Source organism: Ursus arctos, unplaced genomic scaffold, assembly GCF_023065955.2.
Source record: "Ursus arctos isolate Adak ecotype North America unplaced genomic scaffold, UrsArc2.0 scaffold_10, whole genome shotgun sequence".
Lineage (NCBI taxonomy): Eukaryota > Metazoa > Chordata > Mammalia > Carnivora > Ursidae > Ursus > Ursus arctos.
In genome coordinates this window covers 78,901,269-78,921,413 of record NW_026622764.1, presented here as the reverse complement: position 1 = coordinate 78,921,413, position 20,145 = coordinate 78,901,269, and the positions used below count along the sequence as shown (strand labels likewise).

General features: G+C 51.6%; 1 protein-coding gene across 2 annotated transcripts in view; it reads right to left on the bottom strand.

Moving 5' to 3' along the window:
• LOC123000566 (uncharacterized) overlaps positions 1 to 20,145 on the bottom strand; it is a 127,222-nt gene that overhangs the window by 46,291 nt on the left and 60,786 nt on the right. Inside the window, exons 5-11 of one of the 2 annotated variants that reach the window (XM_057309947.1) lie at positions 12,798 to 12,887; positions 12,116 to 12,208; positions 9,508 to 9,621; positions 9,230 to 9,397; positions 5,328 to 5,577; positions 2,398 to 2,504; positions 1,678 to 1,965 (exon numbers count right to left, since the gene is read on the bottom strand). The gene's annotated coding sequence lies outside the window, so the exon portion shown is untranslated. Of the gene's footprint in view, positions 1 to 1,677; positions 9,398 to 9,507; positions 12,209 to 12,797; positions 12,888 to 20,145 lie in introns of both variants that reach the window. The other variant, XM_057309946.1, reaches the window with a different exon arrangement.

Sequence of the window (20,145 nt, the reverse complement as noted above, 5' to 3'; positions counted from 1 at the left end):
CCTAACAGGTGTTTGGGATCCCGGCTCATCCGACAGGATCTGAAATACACATTTCACCAGCAGCTTCCTCAGTGGCTCCTTGTGATTTTAAAATAGCAAGAACCTGTGGTTCTGAAAGTCACCCATTTCAGAAATACTGTACTCAGCAAAATACCCCACCCAGCAACTCCAGAAATCGCCCGAGGAAGGGTCAGACTGAGGAGGGCCCAGCCTGGCAGCAGACGACATCGGGATGCCTCAGGCTCTGTCCTCCCCATGTTCGTGACTCAAGAACTCAAAACTATTTGCCTCTCTAGTTGTTACCTAGAAGGCAAACCTGATTCCATCACTTTGCTGCTCAAAGCCCTTGGGGGACTCCCTACTGCCCTCAGCACAGATTATTTAAAAATGTTTTCTAATGAAGTAAAACCCTTTTTCAAACCAAATCTTAGAATCCTAATATCAGAAGCATGTGTAAGTGTTGAATTTCACTACCTGTCTGTAAGCTCAGGTTTATAATCTTCCTGTAAACCACCTAGTACACGAGCTAACATATCTGGGGGTCTGCCGCGAGTCTGGATTAGGGACATAGCCTATCAGAGGCTGGCCTGGGTCTGGAGAGTAGATCGAGCCTGGGGCCTTGGCCGTTAGATGCCTGATTTCACAGGTCTGGGCCCCTGGGCACTCCCTGCATGGCAGAGCCGGCCATCCCCAGGCAACCCAGGCCTGGCCCTGCCCACATCCGCGGGCAGGGATCTGTCTACACTCTCACAGGCAGAAGGCATTCCCTCTGGCTGAGTGGATGTCCCTCTTCCCTTCCTCCAGGACTCCAGAGGCCACTCATCGACAAGATCCAGCTCTAAAGCCACCTTCCATCCGCTGAGAGCCCCTTGGCCTGGGGGACCCACTTGTGGAGCATCTCGTGAACCGTTATTAGTCACCTATCACATTGCATCATCCTGTGCCTCTCCCCAGTGGTGCCGTGAGCCACACGCCTCCTGAGGACAGGTGCATCTTCTTCACTCCTTACTGCCCACCATGCAGGCCACACCACGCATAGGGGAAGCCCTGAATTTGTCTTGGTGAAGGGGTGACTAAATAAGGGAACTGATTATTTCTTTTTTTAAATAAAACTTGCCTCCTTTGGGGAACTAAGAAAAAATAAGGCTTTTCATCAATGCTATCAGAGTTGCCCCCCTGAATGAAACATTAAAAGTAAACCATTTCCTAGGGACCCAAGGCACACAATTCACGCTGGAAACTTCTTAGAAGGATGAGGTGAAGGCCCTGCAGCCGAGGATGTTTCCTGGAACTTGGGAGCAAAGTCCAGGTCTCTGGCTCCCATAAAAAACGAGGCTGCTGCTTCCCAGACGCCCATGGAAAGAGCCTGGTTATTTCAGAGCTGAAGGAAGGGCCAATTACAGATGGTTTTGTTGTGAACCACGAACAGATGGAAGAAATTCTGGGCTAACAAAATGTAAATTTCAATCTGCAAAGAAACCTCAGAACACAGCTCCCGAGACAGTAGGGGGTCCCACATTTCCCAGCGCTAAAAATGCGGGGCTGTGGCAGGCAGGATTTTGTTGTTGTTGTTGTTGTTCAACCTCTTTGAACAAGATGTAACAAGAACAGAGGAAATCAATGCAATTGCGATTTCCCTCTGAGCTATGATCTCTTTAATCACGGACGCTTCCTTACCCAGAGCGATGCCGTTGGGCTCCTCTGGCGGCTGCCACACCATCCACACGGACTGAGTGTCACTTCTGGCAACACGAGCCTCACTGGCAGGCCCGGGGCTGGAGGGAGGAGAGGAAACCATGAAGCAGGTGCCTCTACGGTGTTACGTGGAGACATGACGAGGTTACACTGTTACACAGGACTCTGTGGGCTGGCCGAGCATTCTCTACCACAGGTGACTCTGTGCATGGACCAGACACTCCAAGGCCATGGATGACTTCTGGAATCTAGCTGGCTCCGTGTGGCCCCCTAATGATGGTAAGAAAACACCTCATTTAGAATCCAGCTCATCTGCTTTTCCAACTTCCAGAAGCGGTGCTCACACACTGTGCTGGGAGCCCATGAGTGCAAGGGGTGCGAGGCTGCAAGCACGTCAAGCCTGAGGTCAAGATTCTGCCCGTCTGGGCTGAATCCTTTCAGGAGTTGACACCTGCCAGCAAGTGTTAGATAAATCAGATGGCCTAAAGTCCCTCCCCACTGACAAAGTCACATATTTACAAGGAGTGATTTTTTCGTGTGCACCATCTTAGAAAATTAAGAGTTGGCACGTACAAATGCACAAAATAATCCCGTGTGATGTGGCCCCTTTGCCTCCAGCTCACAGCCATCGTAAATATATTCACGTAAACAGCCCGGTGAGTGAGTGTGCGGCCAGCACCAGAACTTGTGGTTGGAGCTTACCTGACTCCCAGATGAGAGGCAATGGGCTCGGAGCAATGCATACAGAGACGGGAGGATGTGTATTACAGTCATTCCGGGGCCACCGAATTCTGCCTCTGGTTACTAAGCTGAGAACGGTATTTAAAAGTTTAAACCCGTGTTTGAATACATCTGTGACCCTTGCACTTGGTAACCTAAACGTAAGGAGGCTATGGGCTCCCACACCAGGACCAACTGCACAAACATGCAAATTTTGATGGCAGCCTCATGGGGTCCCCATCCCCCACGCCATCCCCAAAGCTGATCATTTGGATTGCGCTGAAATGAGGGAGAGGAAAACCTGCCTCCAATCACACTGCGGGAGAAGAAGGAAAAGTATTCTGTGACTTACAGCCTCTACTTTAGGAAGAGGAAGTTGTGACTGGCCAAGGTTGGAGGCTCCTTTTTCTTTTCGTTTGTGTAACCGGGATGCCATGGCTTCCCATAGTTTTGCAAACAACCTTGATCCAACTGCCCCCGTCAGACCCTAGCCCCCCGAGGCTCTGCACCCAGGAAAGGATGGTGTGCAGAGCTCCTTCCTCTCCTTGACTGAAGCCCAGCGCTGGTGCTGTCTCCCAGCAGAACACAGAGATGCCTTCCAGCTCGGCAGCCGAGCACCATGGGGGCTAATTGAATGACTTCAGCCGACATGTACCAGGAAATCTACAGTTGTCCTACTTCTGTGAGAAGCTTCTGATCCCGAACGTGTGTGTGTGGGGGGGCAGTATCTCCCCCAGGATATACACCCCTCCCCGACTATTCGCTACAGTCAGTGTAAGAATAAAAATGTAAAATGAGATAACCTTTAAATGTCTGACAAACTGGAAAAACATATTTGCTGATGATTTAGACGTCCATAGAAGCAGAGCCATCAAGAGGTGCTTGTGATTCTGGCCCAGAAACACAGGTGCAGGGCAGTGTGGGAGCCCGTGGAACCCACTGCACTCTGTGCGGGAGCTTCTAGGGACCTCCGGGCATGTGGACGATGGGAGTGGGTGGCACCACGGAAATCAAGGCACCCAGGCTGGGAGTGGGGCTCTTAACCCGATCTGTGCTGACACTGCCAGCGGGGCGTTTTATGGCCCCCGCCCACCCAGCCTTTACTGCACTGCCTCTCATAGAGTCATGACAGAAATTTGCAGAAGTTCGTCATTAGGCTGTAGAAATTCACTCCAGGCTAAAATTGGCCATATAAATGCCCAGTGACTGAAAAACAATTCTGTTTTGTTTTCCTCAACTGAAAAAAGGGGTACAAAAGTGGTTCGAAAATTAAGTTAAAAATGACAACTGTCCCGGTTGTTTGGGCTGTTCAAGCACACCGCTACCGTACTGTCATCCTTGGTCCGCTCTAGGATGAGGGGAGAGCTGGGGACTCCGTTGCCAATGCGGACGAACGTCAGCACCCAGACCTCGCATAGCATGAAATTCTGGAGACCGGCCAGCAGCGCCGACTGCGTGTGGTTCCCTTGCACGATGGGACTGCAGGGCTCGGGGGTCGAGGTCGTTGGCCCGGAACAGAATCTGGAGCATCCACACCCAAGCGTGCATGGTCATGGGGATGCAGGGTGCCAGGAGGGGGCCTCTCAACCACAAGGCAAGGACCAGCAACTGCGGCTTCTCCCCCACAGCAGCGGTGTTTAAGGCTTATGGATCTAGTTTCCATATGCTGGTATTTAGTGGGGAAGATGTGCTCCAGAGCAGAAGAGGAGCTGAGTTAGGACCCAGCCCATGGCAGGGGGAGCTGCCCCTGAGCCGTGATTTCCAAGAGCTGAGGCACACAGCAGCAGGCACACCAACCACATCCACTAGAACGAGGACTTGGTCATAAACACCGACACTGTGCTTCCTACAGAAGGAGCCAGTGCCCCCTCGGTTTCCCAGATCCTTGGGAAATTGGGCTCCTGCCTCGAGAGAGTTGCTGGAATTCCCTGCACCCTGGGCCACAGTCCCCCTGGGCTCTGTGCTGCTGCCCATGCACAGACACAGCACCCTGGGAAACTCCCGTCCACGGCCCTGCCTGCTCCTGCTGGTTTGCTAAGTCCTCACTCACAGCTCATCCTTCCTGAACTGGTCTCTTAGTCCAGGACCCAGAAGGCCATAAGAGATGGCAGTCCTCAGGGAGGAGCTTGAAAACAGCAGGGCAAGCTCTCTTCTCCAGGACCCAGGTATGTGCTGTGGAGTTGTGGTCACTACACCTGCCCAGTGAGATCCCCACGTCCAGCAGGGCCTGAGGGAGCAACTGAATGCCCACGAGAACAGGAGGGGGAAAACTAGAGGCTGGGGATCAAAACCAAGGAAAGCCTGGAGTTCCAATGCTGGAAGGCTGTACAGGGAGTAACAGACAGGTGTGGGGCCCTATGGGCCACATCCAGGAAAATCCGTCCCACTGCTCGGGGGAAGTGATGTAAACAAAAGCACAGGTGGATAAGTGCAGGTAAGACTAAACCCAGCAAGGGCCCCCCAAGAGGCAGAAAGGTGCTCGCCCCTCCTGCCGTCGCCATTGCCCTGGATGGCCCAGGATGCTGGCGTGCGCACCAGCATGCAGGTAGCTAAGAACACCCACTCAGCATATGTTAGGAGCACACCGCAGCTCACAAAATCAAACCCCCTTCCCTCCCAGACCAGATCAGAGCCAGCCACCATGATGACTCCCGTTGTACAAGCCAGGAAGCAGAGGCTCGAGCTTAAGTAGCCGGCTCCTACCCATGTGTTGTTTGGGCCTATGTTAGGAGGTTGTAGTCGTGCCTCGTCCCCAGATGGCAAGGAAGTTTAGAGGAGAAAACAGATGTGAACATCACAACACAGGACGGTGCTGCAGGTCTGGAAAACGCCCTGCACTCCTTAGTCTAAGGGACTGACACGCAGGAGCACCTGCACAGTCTAAGCACAGGACGGTCACCTCTGACACATACCTCGTAGCCCAGTATGAGCCCGTTCTGGTCCTGTTCAGGCACCAAAGCCCACGTCAGTAAAATCTGGGTGGAGCTGACAGCCTCAGCGGACGTGTTTTCAGGAACGTCTGAAGGAACTGCAAAGGATGAGTAAAACAGATTGGTGCCCAAAGTCCAAAGGCTTCAATAAATAAAGGTCTAATTTTTACCTAATCAAGTTGTCCTTGAAAGAGCAACCAGTTCTGAGCATTTTGGAGTGATCAGATTAAGCCTGCAGAGGTATAACAGAAATGTAAATCTCTAATATTAGCAACAAATCCCACAAATCCTGGGTATTTAGGAGCTCAATTTTATCTGAAACTACCCAGCAAGAAAATGTGCTTGGTCTATTTTTAGATTAACCTGTGGGAGCTGCAGACTTGGATCTCAAATGGGAAATCCTCACTCTCAGCCACCCGGGCGTCCATGACGCCCCACCTGAGCCATCCCCACTGCTCTGTAGTTACCCATAGAGCTGTGGGCAGACTGGTTCTTTATTAGCCCATAACACTGTCTAAAACAGGTCTTTAAGAAAATGGCACTCTTATGCACAAACAAGCACTAAGCGGGGTTTTTCCCCTTCCCGTTCTTTGGAATGGAAACAGTTTTATCTGTACCACCAGCATCTTCATTACAGGAAACCTGCTCGAAGCAGCCTTTAGAGAAGACTAGATGGTATCTTGGCTATTAGAGCACAGAGAATGGCTGCAGATGGCAGGGGTTTACAGGGGGACCGAGAAGGCAAACGCGAGCGGCAAACGAAAACATAAAACATGTGCATTCTCCCCTTCTTTGTGCACCATAAAAATGCGGGTAGACAGGTTTTGCTCTCTCTACAGTCAAAGATTACTAATTAAACAAAGCAGAGCCAGAAATACTTATGAAAGCTGCTTTCTAGAACTTTAACCCACATCTGAGCATCGGCTTAGTACAGGGCCTGGCAATGCGTGCTCCTCCAAGGATTAGGGTCTTTCCTTCCGTAATTCACTGAAAATAAGGCCAAGTGATACAACCTTCCTAGTGTGCTTTCAAAGCAGTCAGAATTTAAAGAAAAGTTTTCTGCAAAGGTGATGTGATTAAGAAGGGGATCAAAAAAGAAAATACTGGTGTCCCGCCACGAGGTGTTTGGTAGGAGCCAAATCCTCAATCCTGGAAAGCCGCTCAGCTGTTGCCTGCCCTGACCAACCTTCATGGCTCCTGGAGATGGGGCGCGATGCCACCTCCTTCCTGGGCCTCCACCGCTCCCCAAGCCAGGGCGGTCCCTCCTCCCCATGTTCTGCTGGCACCCCAGGCTCACTCTGAAATCGCCCCCTGCTTTCAGTGTGATGAGTCCTTGGACGGCCGACTCCTCACCGGACATGGTGCTCCAGCCTCTTGCTCGTCTCTGACGTCTGGCCTGCGGCCAGGCAAAGGGCAAAAGGCTGGACAAGAGAACCTGGAGTCTCGTGGCATAGGAAGCCTGGGTTCAGCTTGCACGCATCCAAAGAGAATTAGGTGAGGGATGTTCCAGAGATTTCACCTATCCCAGTGACAGTCTCAAGGGCCCTGTTGCTCTGAGTTTAGGCAAGTTGGAGCCTGCCTCGACCACGGAACCCACTGAGATATTCTCGGAGAAGTAGCTGGTGAGCTGAAGAGAGGCTTCAGGGAGGGAACTCGACATGGGCAGACAGTACACATGGAGGCCAGGGACACAGTTCCTGCGGCCTGGAGGGCTGGCAGATACCAGAGGGGATTTCATTTGTAAAGTACCTCATGGCTAGAGAAAGCAGAGGTGCACACATCTTAAATAAGTCAATATGACAAAGTGTTCTAATTCTCTAGCAACCCCTCAGAGCAGGCAGTAACCTCCGTGCGTCACAGTCAAAGCACCTGAGCTGGGTGGCTTGCCTGTGGCCATCCCACTGCGACGTGGCAGAGCTGGGGTTCAAGGTCCCATCTCTCTTACCCCAACGCTTGTGCCATTTGTCCTCATGTCACTGACCATTTCATCTGAGCACCAGGTAGCCTCAGGGAACTTGTCTGTGGCCTTTCCTGGAGGACGAGTCGGACGGTGATCCATGGAAGGTGGTGAATGCCCGGGGGGGGGGGGGAGAGGGGCAGGATGGGGTTTCCTGAAAGATCCCATGGCCAGAGTCCTGGCAGTAAGAGTAAGAAGAGGGACCACAAACCTGCTCTTCCTCTGGAAGAGTGTCTGAGTTCTGCTGGGTCCCCACTTTCTGGACCTCCTATTTTCCTGGAGAAATGTGATTTTCCCCTGGTCTCTGTTCAGTCCAGTGGGGCCTCATGACCACAATTTATTCAGCCCCGGATTTCACCACGATTTTAGACTCAAAACCCCAGCAAGATCCTGAATCAACCCCCATGGAAGGGAGCTTATGTGGTTAGAGACCAGGCAGAGCGTCTCCTAAAGCACGATACAGTGATGGAAGGCACTCATGGGTCCCAAGGCAAGGGCGATGGCTGAAAATGCGTTCTTCCTTCTTTCCGGTCATTAAACTCGGGGATTCCAGAACACCAAAAGGTGTCGTAAAGTTTATTCTGACTGAAGCAATAAATATAGTTAGGAACTTGTGCTTGCAGGTAAACAAGAATTTAGAGAGCATCTCAGGGACTTTCATATTAAAAAAAAAAAAACTGTCAGAATCTGCTGCCCATCTGCAGTCCCACAGCCCACCAACTCGTGCATGGACACCGAGCCCCCAGGATGGGCAGTGCTGACGCGACATCCAGGGAGGGCAGCAGAGGGGCACTGGCCATGGCTGTCGGGTGCCTCCACGCACATGGCATCTCCCCCATTACCTCTGGTCTCCACCCAGGTCCCTGGGCTCCGTGCAGCCCCTCTGGGCTGTGGGTTCCCCCAGACCTCGCTTCTCCTGCCTACTGCCCTGCTCCCTCTGGACCTCAGACTCTCCCTCCTCACGCCCCTGCCCCACGTCCAGCCTTCCCCCACCTCAGTGCACCAGACCAACCAGTTCTTTTCATTTTGTTAATTCAGAATTTTGGATCTAATGGAACAATTAAAAATCAAACCTTCTGGGCAATGAGTATCAATAGCTTCAAGTATCCCCAGTGTTCCCGACGTTCCTGTGGTGCTGTGAGCACGTGGCCTACGTTAGTTCATTCAGTCCTCACAGCAGAACTTCCAAGTCACTATCCCCGTTTGCAACTGAGAACGCTCAAGCGCAGAGAGGTTCGTGAACTTGCTGGAAACTAGCAAGGGTTTCTAGGGTTGGCCTGGGCTCCACACTTCCCCACAGAGCCTCCGTCCACACACAGCCTTCTCTCTGAAGTGCTGATGTGTGTGTGCACACCTGACCGCCCCCCTGACCTCACTGGGTCACACCTGATACATGGCTGAACGGTTTGATCCAAAGAGTCTTCCCTGAACGTACAGGAGGACAGGGCTTCATGTTCCAAGCTTGTCTACCAATTTTATTTTTTAAAATCTGATCTTCATCAAAATTTACAAAAATACGGCATGTTGTTCATCATGGTAACCTGGATCCCAAAACCAGCTTCCCAAAACCACTTCAAGCAGCTCCAGGGCAGCGTTGCTGGGGTCTGTGACATCACCTTGATATGTGGGTGGGCTAGTGTTGTGGACGTGGATAAGACCAAAAGACACAAGCAAAGCCCCTGTGGCAGAAAGCACAGCCCGGACGCATCACAGGGGACGGCATGGGAGGCTTGCCACACACAGATGGACAAAGCAGGGGGCAAGTGGCCAGTAGAGAGGCGCTTGGATTCCTGCACTGCTCCTCAGGGGGCATGCTCCTTGGGGGTGCGTGGCAGCTCAGGAACGTTCCACCTGCTCCAGCCTGCCAGGGGAGGGGGAGGGGCTGCCCCAGCCGGCGCTGGGCACCTTCAGCGGGCAGGTGTCCTACCTGTTCCGACGGCTGCGTAATTGAGACTAATGACCGCAGGAGCTTCAGAAACCATTTTCTGTTGATCTGAAGTAAATCTCCACAAGAGAGCAGTACGTCCAATCACAAGCTGTCCGTCTGCCTCCTGGCCCTCATAAATCAGAGTTTATGCAGGGAGAGTGTAAGACTCTGGAATTCACAATAAGCACAATGAGCAATATGCTCGGTGGGCCAGCCGCCCCTGCTCGGGGCTGCCTCTTTCTCATGCCGAGCTGACAGAGAGGCCCGGGGCTGCTCACTGTGCATCGTGGCTGCTAAGTTACGGCTCCCCCAGGTGTCTGGACCACCTGGTGCCCCATGCGGAGGACCACACTGGACCGCTGTCGTCCACCCCACAGCCATTCCAAGGGCAGCTGCAGTAAGAAGGAGGCTCTGGAAGGACGGTCCGTGGTTTTCGGAGGCTGGGTTTGCCCACAGACCCAGCTTTTCTTGTGCTCCTCGGTGAGATACTCGGCCTGCAGTCTGGGATAGACTCTGTGTTGCTGCCGGCACGCCCCACCCAGAGCCCATCCATGGTGGGTGCTGGCCTGTCTGTGGGGGCAGAGAGAAGGCTGCACCGAGGGCAGAGGTCACCGGGGAGGTGGCTGGAAGAACGAGTAGTGAGGCCCAGGAGACAACAGCCACTGAGTTCAGCTCCCGTAGGCCCTCTTCCTCCGCAGCCTTCCCAGAGCTCCTGGGATGCTGGGCACACTTCATAGCATGCATAGAAAAGGTGACAGCATGGGCCAGACAGAGCGAGATGGGGACGGGGACCGTGCCGCTGCTGGGAGGGACTGCAGAGCATCACCCACAGCTCTGAGGTTACGGTGGTGTTGCCAGCCCAGGACCCCAGCGGACAGCCGTGAAAAGGCCAAGCTCCACGGAGACTGGGGCTTTAATGACATGGATTTGTTGAAATAAAATACAAAAAGGAGTTCATTAAGCCCTATTAGCTGGTGAGAACAGAGGCTCATAAATGGAATGTTGGCAACCACCGCTCATCTGGGATATGCTGGCCCTGCTCGGTGAGGACGTGTGCCCGTGGCTTCCCCAAAGCTTTACACCAGGAATGAGGTGTGTGTTGTGTTCACCAAGGACCACACGTGTATCTGAAGGAAGGAAGTCTCCGTGTGTGTACGTCTACCCAGGCCTAGCCAGGGTTCTGAGGCTTGGCCCTCGTGATGTCTGTGGGCCAAGCAGGCAGCCGTGGACACTCTGCCTCCGAAATCGATGGTGAGCGCAGCTCTCATTCCAGCCACGGGCCTGACCGGTCCCCGAGGTGTCTGCTGAGAGTCTTTGCTTCCAAGGGCAGCCTCCCTCTATGCACTTCTGGTGTTTCAGCTTTTTTGTTTTCCCTAGCACTGCCTGGCTTGCTTTTTCCTCCCTCTGTATGGCTTAAAGTTAAACTGAACGGGCTCCCTTCTCTGCCCACCCCGCACCATGTTCGGTTCTTCTGCTCCGGGAGACAGGAGGCCTCTCACAGGCGATCCCGTGCCAAGAGACTGGAGAATGAGCTACCTGGTTCCTGCACTGCAGTTTCAGTAGTGCCTTCTCCCCTTTCCTGGAGCTACATTGTTACTGACGGTGAGTATCTCAAAGCATTAGCTCTGAGGGCAGAACCAGACCCATACATACACTCTGGTTAGAAGTGAGGGGCACAGGAGGCTTCAGGGCAGAGGTGCCCTCTGGGTCTGTAGGGGTGGTCTGCAGGGGGCTCTGGCCCAGCACAGGCGACTATGTGTGGTTTTGAGACAAGAAGCAGGAGGGGTTGGCACCAGGAAGTTCCCTGACTAATGGGAGAGAAAAGAGTTTAGGGGAGGAACGCAGTCCCCAGGCTATGCCCTCAGGCACCCAGGACACGGCCTGGAGCCCCAGACACAGCACCACGACACAGTGATGCTGGGCACCTCCCGCCTTTGTCCCTGGGGGACAATGGGGAGCTTAAGCTTGAGCTGTTCCGAAGTTCAGGGTGAGGGGGTGCTATACGCCTGTCTGTGGACACAGCCTGTCTTTGCGAAGCTGAGTTTCTGGTGGTTTCTGTGAAATGGGAGCAGGTACAGCATGAAGACCAATGAGGGAAATTACGGAAATTAAGGTGGTGGCGTTCACTCCGATCCCACATTCAAGAAGGTGGGCAGAGCCTGATCCCATCAGGAACATCAGGAACACACATCCCTGAAGCCGCAGGATGCAGGTTGAGAGGACGGAGGCAGAAGCCCCAGGCATGGCAGGAGGTGCTACAGGCAGAGTCCCAGAGAGCGCCTGCCACAGACTGTCCCCCAGACTGAGTGGCTGAGGTGTGGAAACATGAGTGGCTGGCTTGACATTTCAAGTAATGCTCAGGAAATGGAAGGGGCCGCTGGAGGCTGTGGCCCTGGTGCCTCCTCCCTGCAGGCCCACGAAGAAATGGAGGGTCTGGGAGATAAGGTAAGGCTCCCACCTTCCTCTGAGGCCGAAGCCACCCAGATTTTCTTATTTTGAAGCCAAGATTTAAATTAAGCTTCCACCTTTCAGGTTAAAGCTCTTCTGTTCTAAAAAAAAATCATCAAAGCCCCACAACAGACACCTGCAGCCCGTGAGCAGTCTGCCTGGCAGCCTGGCTGTCCTCACTTCGAGTCCCCAGGGGACACTGGGTGGAGCACAAAGGGTGTGGGAGCCAGGACACACGGGCTGCGCTGTGAGGCCCAGGTTTGGGCAGGGGTCAGTGCCAGGTGTGGTGACTGAGCTCTCCTCTCTGCCGACAGCCAGGCAGACGTGTCCACTTCCCTGAGAGGCTTCCGGTGCCCGTTCCCCAGCCAGCTGGGCAGTTTACTCACCCCTTGTTGGGGTGAGATTGTTTTTCCTTTTTCCAAAGACAGGGATACTAACCTGTAATGATGCCATTTTTCTCCAGGGGCTCTTACAAGCTGACCTTGAGCGATGTGTCCAGAATCTCCATGAAACTCAGGTGTCCCACAGCTCCTGGTTCTTGCAATGAAAACTAAAGTCACCAGTTAACACGAGGGCCCCCTTCTCCTTGGGTCAGATGTGCGTGGACAGTTCTAACCAGGGAAGGGAAGTGGGAGCTCAGGCTGGGGCCTGCAGGCCGAACTCGAAGGAAATGCCAGCAAAAACTCAGAAGAGGCAAGGGACTTTGAGGTGCAAAAGGCCTCCTAGATCTGAGCATGTAAATTGTTTTGCTCAGCTGCATCCCAGCCATGCCGAGAACCAAAAACAGGCAGTGGGAGATTTATACACACCTCCTTCTCCCTGACCTGCTCTACTGAGAACAAGCAGGGGCAGAATCAGTGACGGAGAGGAGCCAAGGGACCCATTCACTCAGCACAGACTGAGGAAGCTCAGGCCACATGCCCGGCAGGGACACCAGGCTCCCCCTGAGCTGCCCCGGCCTCATGACTCCCCTGGGCAGGCCCTGAATGTGCTACACCAAGATCTTTTTAATCATACCACATGCAGTATTTCAAGCTTAAAGTAGGAGAGCATGAAGACAAGGGTGTTGGTTGTCCTGCCCAAGAGCAGAGCTCGGGGCATCTCCGCAGGGAAGCCTCACCTGTTCTGGAGACTGCCGGCCTCGCTTGCAGACGGCGGATTCAGTACCTGCTGCTCAGCGCCACTCGGACCAAGCTCCCTAACACAACTCCTAATTTAAAAAGAAAGCAGGATGAGAGACTGTGGACTCTGGGAAACAAACTGAGGGCTTCGGGGCGGGGGTGGGGGGGAATGGGGTAGGCTGGTGATGGGTAGTAAGGAGGGCACGTATTGCATGGTGCACTGGGCGTTATACGCAACTAATGAATCATCGAACTTTACGTCAGAAACCAGGGATGTACTGTATCGTGACTAACATGATATAATAAAAAAACATTAAAAAAAAAAAAAAAAGGGAAGCAGGGCGCCTGGGTGGCTCAGTTGGTTAAGCCACTGCATTTGGCTCAGGTCATGATCCCGGAGTCCCAGGATCCCAGGATGGAATACCACATCAGGCTCCCTGCTCACCGGGGAGTCTGCTTTCCCTCTGACCCTCCTGCCTCTCGTGCTCTCTCACTCTCTCTCAAATAAAAAAAATCTTTAAAAAGACAAACAAAAAAGGAAGCAAAGATGGAAACAGCCTCAGCAAATATACTCATCTGGGTGAAACTTTCAAAAGACATTTTATGGATAAGCTCAAACACTGACAAGGGCCACTCTCTGAGTCAGGGAGATGGTAAAATAGAATGGTTGTTGAATCCAGCTCATATTCCTCTGGGTTTGAGTTTCCAGAAAGACATTCTGATGGATTTTTGAACGGACTTGTTCTTTTCTTGATCGATAGAGCAGCAAAGAAAGTTTTTTGCTCCTTTTATACTCTCAGTGTTTCTGCTTCTTGGATTCCTGTCCATATCTGCTGTCCTCTAGCTCTACTGGAACCAGCTGGCAACATCTAGTCTTAAAATTTATATTCTGTTTCCTCTTTACTGTGTTGCCTGCCCTCCCTGCCCCACTCCCAAGTTCTTATCACTTGGAGCTTTGGAAAAGGAGGCCTGCAAGATGTGGAGCCAGGGGAGGTGCCCTCAGCGGGAGAGCACAGGTGGGGGGGGGGCGGGTGCCTCCAGCACTGGCCGGTCCAAGCCATCTGCCCTCCTTCCACCTTTCCATAACACAGTGCATGCTCTGAACAGCATCGATAGGCTCCCCAGCTACCAAAAAATTGTGACTCCGTTAGAAAATTCTAAAAAGATGACATTGCTTCCAGTTTTCTCAATTTCCAAAAAAGAAATTTCTAATTTCTCTTTTTACCTAATGGGGGGCAAAAATGCACTTAAGGTTCTGTTTCCTGGCCACAGAGCTTAATGGGAGGTGTCCCCACTATGCCTGTTGGCTTGCTTAACTGGCAATGTGTGTGTGTGTGTGTGTTTCCTAAGTGAGGAATTCAAGCAGGAGTCTTAACTCTCTTCTTTGGAAGGAGTTGCCTTCTTTTGCCACTTTTTATTTTTTAATAAACATCCTCCGAAAAATGAAATCTGATATTCATTTGGACATGGCTGTGGCTGGAACAGAGGTGCTGTGCTGGCCTCTTCTTCAAATAAACGAAATAGAGGAAAACATCCACATAATGAAGAGCTATAAGGGGGGGTGCTCGTAACATCTGTCCCTCCCCACCTCCCTCCCCACCCCATCTACACATGTAAAGGGGCTCCGTTGTGCTTTCCTACAGATGAATGCAGAAAGTACCCTTCAGCCAAGCCAGGCTCCTCTCTCCTCCGAGACCCCACGTGGGCCCCCTGCATGCCCCCTATGCACCCTCAGTCCCACACAACTGGGCCAGAACCCAGCAGCGTCACCCTTCTCTTAGCCCCCTTGTCCCATACTTTCCCCACCAGATCCCTATGAACCTTTTGATTCAGCTCTGTGTTTGTGTCTGTGTGTGTGTACTGGGTTTCAATGTCAAATAGATGTCCTATTGTAGACTGTAGTCCAAAATGTCCACAGACTCCTGCAAATCCACCTACCATGTGAACAGAAGTTAAGATGAGATCTTGCTTCTTTTCCATTCTATATCCAACCTGCGCTGAAAATCTGGAAGTAATTTCTGTCCATGTTTGATACATGCAGATTGAAAAAAAACACAAATTCCAGCCTTTTCCAGCTATGTGACTTTGGGTAAGTTCGTTACCTCTTAGAGCTCCCATTTATCTCTGTGGAATAGGAGCAGTGAAGCTTCTCTCTCAAGACTGCCGGGGGTATGACCAAGGTGAGGCATAGCATGTGCGTGCATAGCAGAGGATAACAAAACCTCTTACAGGGTGGCTTCTTCCAAACTGCTAGCTTCCTATCCTTTCTTCTCCTTTCCTGAAAATTCTAAAAGACTGAATTGAGCCCATTCCTGATGGAACATCCCACATCATTTTGTGCACTTCTTAATTAATGTTGTAGCTGATTCTGGGAGAATCTGCAACATTATCCTATTCTGTACGTGCAGCCCACGGTCTAGGAGGTCTCAAGGATTGAGAAACAGATCTTTCGTGCAATGTTATTTATGCGACATTGCAACTTCCTAAGAGGAGATGAGAATGGAGCTTGCCAACCGAGTGTTCATTTATAATCCTTACTTTAGAAAACCTTTCAAAGCCCAAGTGAACATTTAGGAGCTTTTACTAATGTTTCAGAAATGTGGATAACCCAACGCTTTTCCCATCTCTCTTTAAATATGAAATATTTCTTTTTCATTAGAAGGTAATGTTCTGAAACCAGAATCAATCATTATAGCACAAAAATACCTGTTACAGGAAAAAAATGATAAAGAAGTAAAACCAGAAAAAATTAAAACCTTATTGTGTTCAAAATGATGATTTATACTATCATTTGTCTTTAGACCCTTTATAGAAACACCAGCATCTGTGTCTTTGTGACCACAGTTAAGAAACAGATGGAAGTTCGCTCATCTACACGGGCATGTTTTAGGATCTAGTGGTCATCTCTCACACTCATGCTTCCACAGGATTCCATGCTCAGGCTCCCCTGAGAACCTTGCAGTCACACTGTGTCTGCACGGGTCTCTCACGGGAAGTTGAACCGTTTTTAACAAAACATGAACTCGGAGGCCAAACACTGCCTCAGCATTAGATTTGGACCCCTTGTTGCTTCAAATGACTATAGTACCTAATGGGGGGCAATGATAGGAAATCATCCTAAATGATAGGAAAGTTGCTGATGTCGACATTGGCAGTAAGAAAAATGGGCATTTAAGTTATGCAGAAGTTACACGTTATGGCTTTTTTCCACTTGCAACTGAAAGCATATGGATTGCCAGAGCGTTTTGAAAGAAATTCCTGAGTCAGTTTAAGTTATTTTCCATTTCATTTTGGGAAATCATGATGGAAATCTGACGAGCTGATTCCACATGAGCCGGATTTTGGGCCGCAACTCCTGTGGCAGGAGGGACCTTTCCTCTCACACCTTGGAACGTTCACATGGCTGGGACTTACGGTTTTGCTGCTCGATTTGTAAGTTAATATGTCACATTTTAAAAGGCCTAGAGCAGAGACGGTCTTGGAGGCACGGCTAAGAAAATCTAGTCAATGGAATTGGCAGACAGGATAATGGCAGAATAGTGGATGGGCAGGCGGAGTATGAAGAGTGGGGGTGTGTGTGTGAGAAAGTTTATATTAAATAATCCCCACATGTCCAAGTTACCCCATGCTGACAATGCAAAGAACCCAAGTAGACAAACCAGTCGTTTTAATAGATCTCAATAATAAATGGGATTGAAAAGAAGAATGGGCCATGTGACAGGTGAAGAGTAGGTTCAAAATTACTTCAGGGATCAATAGCACATTATGTTGAACTCAAGGTACAGATGACTTGCTCATCATCAATTCTGGGAGCTTCTGTGAAGGAAATACACTCGAGAGCCAACCTGTGTGCCCAGCAGCAGGTGGGCGCTCCCTGCCCCTGCGGACAATGCTTGCCCGTCACACATGTCTCCTGTGGGTGTCAGCAAGGGCTGCCCGCATGTGCTTGGCTAGCCCCCAGGCTGAGGCTGGGACGTTCCTGAGTGATCTTTGAGAATGACCAGCCACCATGTCACACACCGCCTCACAGTGGCGGGAGCCGCACCAGCTCTCCCTGGCGTTGTGATGCTTTCTCAAGAGGACCTAAATCCAAAGAGCTTATTAAAGTCAGGACAAATTCCATCTCATTTCCCCTAATGGATCGGGCTTGCCGCTTGGCCAAAAGGAGGAGGAAAAATCAGGCGGGCTGGCTGGAAGCTTTATTCTTCCTGAAGCCCAGGTGCTTCTTGCTGTTCCCACGGTGTCCTGACAGACTCCAGAATTATGTGCCTATACGTTCCGATAATTTTCCAAATTAGGCTGACAAATAATTTTGAGTTATTCTCTTCCCCTGTAATACACAGGCATTTAAATTATTCTCTTTCCAGCTGCAAGGACCAGCTCACTCTTACAGGCTTTCTCGATATGCGACACTAGCAGCCATGGAGCACCCCAAGCCCACAGAAAGGGGACCCAGTGGCCACAAGCACCTTCAGCTGGTGCCCAAACAGACCACAAGTTGAGGCCTTGAGGCCAATGGCACTCGGAGCCGTGGGGCTCATGTCTGCTAATTCTGATGTGGGCAATTCTGAAGGATCATGAGGCCCTCTGCATGCAGCCAGCCATGACACAGAAGGTCACATGATTTTAGTCTAGAAATTACATATCCTCTGGGTTTCACTCTTCAGCAGGATTTGCTGTAGAAAGCAAGGCAGAAACTGCTAGCTGCCTTCGACTGTCTGCCCCCCCCTTCCTTTCTTAGCAATGGATGGAAATGTATAGAGCTGAAAGAGCACCTTTCCAGGCTTTCCTGTACAGAGATATCCCATGAATTCTAAGCATAAGTCAGCAGCAGAAGGAACTTCTAAGAATGTTCTTCAAAGACTAGTGATACTTGCATAGTTGGCCACAAGATGTAACCCTGTGCCTTCTTCCTTCTAGAATGTGGACATGACAGCTGGCATCCCAGGAGCCAGCTTGCAGCCCCAAGGCAAACTCTAAAGATGGCAAAGCAAAAAGAAGCCTGACCCTCTGGGGACCACGGAGCTGCCACTAACACCCCATGCAGCCCAAGGCCCGCTCTTGATGGGAGAAAATAAAAACACCCCTGCGCTGTGTTTCAGCTGTTACTCTGGGTCTGTTTCTCGCAGCTGGAGAGACCACCACTACAGACAGTGGAACCCTAACTCCTCTGCTGCAGTCCCACCATGTAGATCCCAGTAAAACCTCTTTTCATGTCGATGGAGGATCCCTCTGAGTCTCTGTGCTGGCAGTTGCTGAAGCACGCCTGTCACACCGACCTTGTGCACAGCTGGGGTGTGGCCACACCCGAGCGAGGCTGGCTTCATTGGTCGTTCTCGCTCTGCTGTCACAGATGTTCATACCCCCTTCCGGGCTAGGCCGCAAGTCACCAAGAGTCACGGTGTGTCGGTGTGTCGTAGGAGCTCAGGGCTTTCCAGGCCTTGACCTCGTCTTCTCTCGCAACCGCCCCCGAGGCAGTCAGCACAATGTTACAGATTATAAGCTTATAGTGGGGAACTTGGGGCTCACAGATGTTTCTGGGCAGATGTGAGTGAACGTGTGTGTGTGCAGACAGCTCACAAACCCTTGCTCTCCATCATCATCTCCCTAAATTATTCATGGCCCCCGTTGTTGCCATTTTTCTTCCTAATGCCTCACCTTCTAATCAGCTCATTTTTTATCTGGTTTATTCCGCCCCTGCTCCAGACAAGGTCCCCCGCCCCCACACCCTGGTTCTTCCCAACCACAGGTCTAAATCCTCTCTTATGTACGTCCTGTCTTGGGTGGGAACATTGATTCAGGGACAGAATTTACAAGCTGCTTTCCCTTTGTTCAGCTGTGGGGTGGTTGACCAGGATGCTCCTGAGGAGCAGGGCTGGACCCATACAGTGTGAGCACATGGCATGCATGGGGCCAGCTGCCTCCCCTGCACGTGCAGCCCTCCTGACACCCATCAAGTGTCACAGCCATGCCCAAGGGACAGTATCCCAATGCTGTGGTCAACAAGGGTCTCACCCCTGATCTGTCCTGGGGCTCGGGCTTGCCCCTCAAACAAAGGAGGGTCAGGGTGAGCAGTGCTTCCCAGTGAAGACTCAGAGGCTGTCACAAGCCTAAGAAGCTCTGTCTAGTGACCAGGGGATGGGCGTGGGAGTAGGTATACGGCAGGATCTGGAAACATCAGGAAAAAACCCACTGCATTCCAGAAGCACGGGGTCCTTTCCCCAGGGTGTTACAGTCATGTGAGCATGCAGGAAGAGTCTGAAACATGGCGAGAAGAGAGGGCTGTGTCCCTCAGAGGGAGGACAAAGATGCCCGTGCTTCCTGTGCCCATGCTGGTTGGGAGCAACATCAAAGCACAAATGCCTGCAGGGAGGGAAGATGTGGATTATGACCACTCCCCTGGGTGCCCCTGTGACCTGCAGGGGCTCCGGGTTTAGAGCTCCAACAACAGCCATTCAAAGCCCAGACAAAGGAAGAAGGCCCACCTGCATGATGAAATGAGATGGGGAAACTACACACAGGGCATTGTTCAGGAATGTCAGCTCATTGAGAGTTTAAAAAAGAGTGATACTACAAACCATATTTGCACAGAGAGCTAAGAGAAGTCAGGTTCTCACCTAGAGGAGGAAAGCGAATCCTTGCACTGAGTAGAAGCATCCTCAGTCTATCCTTTCAGAAAATCACCTGACCCAGAGGTGGGAGCCAGCCCGCCCACCCACCACCTCTGCCTAGCCCTGAGTGCTGGCGTTTCAGACCAGCTAAGCTCGAGCTAGCCAGCGTTCAGTTCCCCTGTGTGAGCAACTGCAAGCAAAACCTGCCCTGTTCTAGCCAGTGCCCCACCAGCAATCTGAAGAGGGGCTGGACCCCACTACTTTTCACATGCAGTCCCATGCACAGGGCACCACGCTCCCAGGGCAGGCTGTTGTGAAGCTCTCAGAGGGAATGGAACGAATGATGAAGCACCGCCCAAACATACCAGCCCACCCTTCTCGAGGCCAGTGTCAGAGCTCCAGGGAACCCATGAATTCATGGCCAAATCATTGCCCATCAGCCTGGAGTCATGTGGCCCCTGGGGCTCCCTGTCAGCTCGCCTGCACAGCCACAAACAGGTTCATCCTCCTCATACAGCATTTTGCTCCTGTCGCTCACTGCTCTCAAACTTTAAAGGCTCCCCAGTGGCAACCGAGTCAAAGCCAAACTCTTAGGCCACAAGCCCTTCTCCGTGAGGTGGAAATGTGCTTCCCCATGCCCCGCACAGGACTCAGACACCCCGGTACTAAAATGAAGCAGTCCTAGTTAACAGTAAGAGGGGACTGTTAATAGTAACATTCATTATTTTTTTAATGT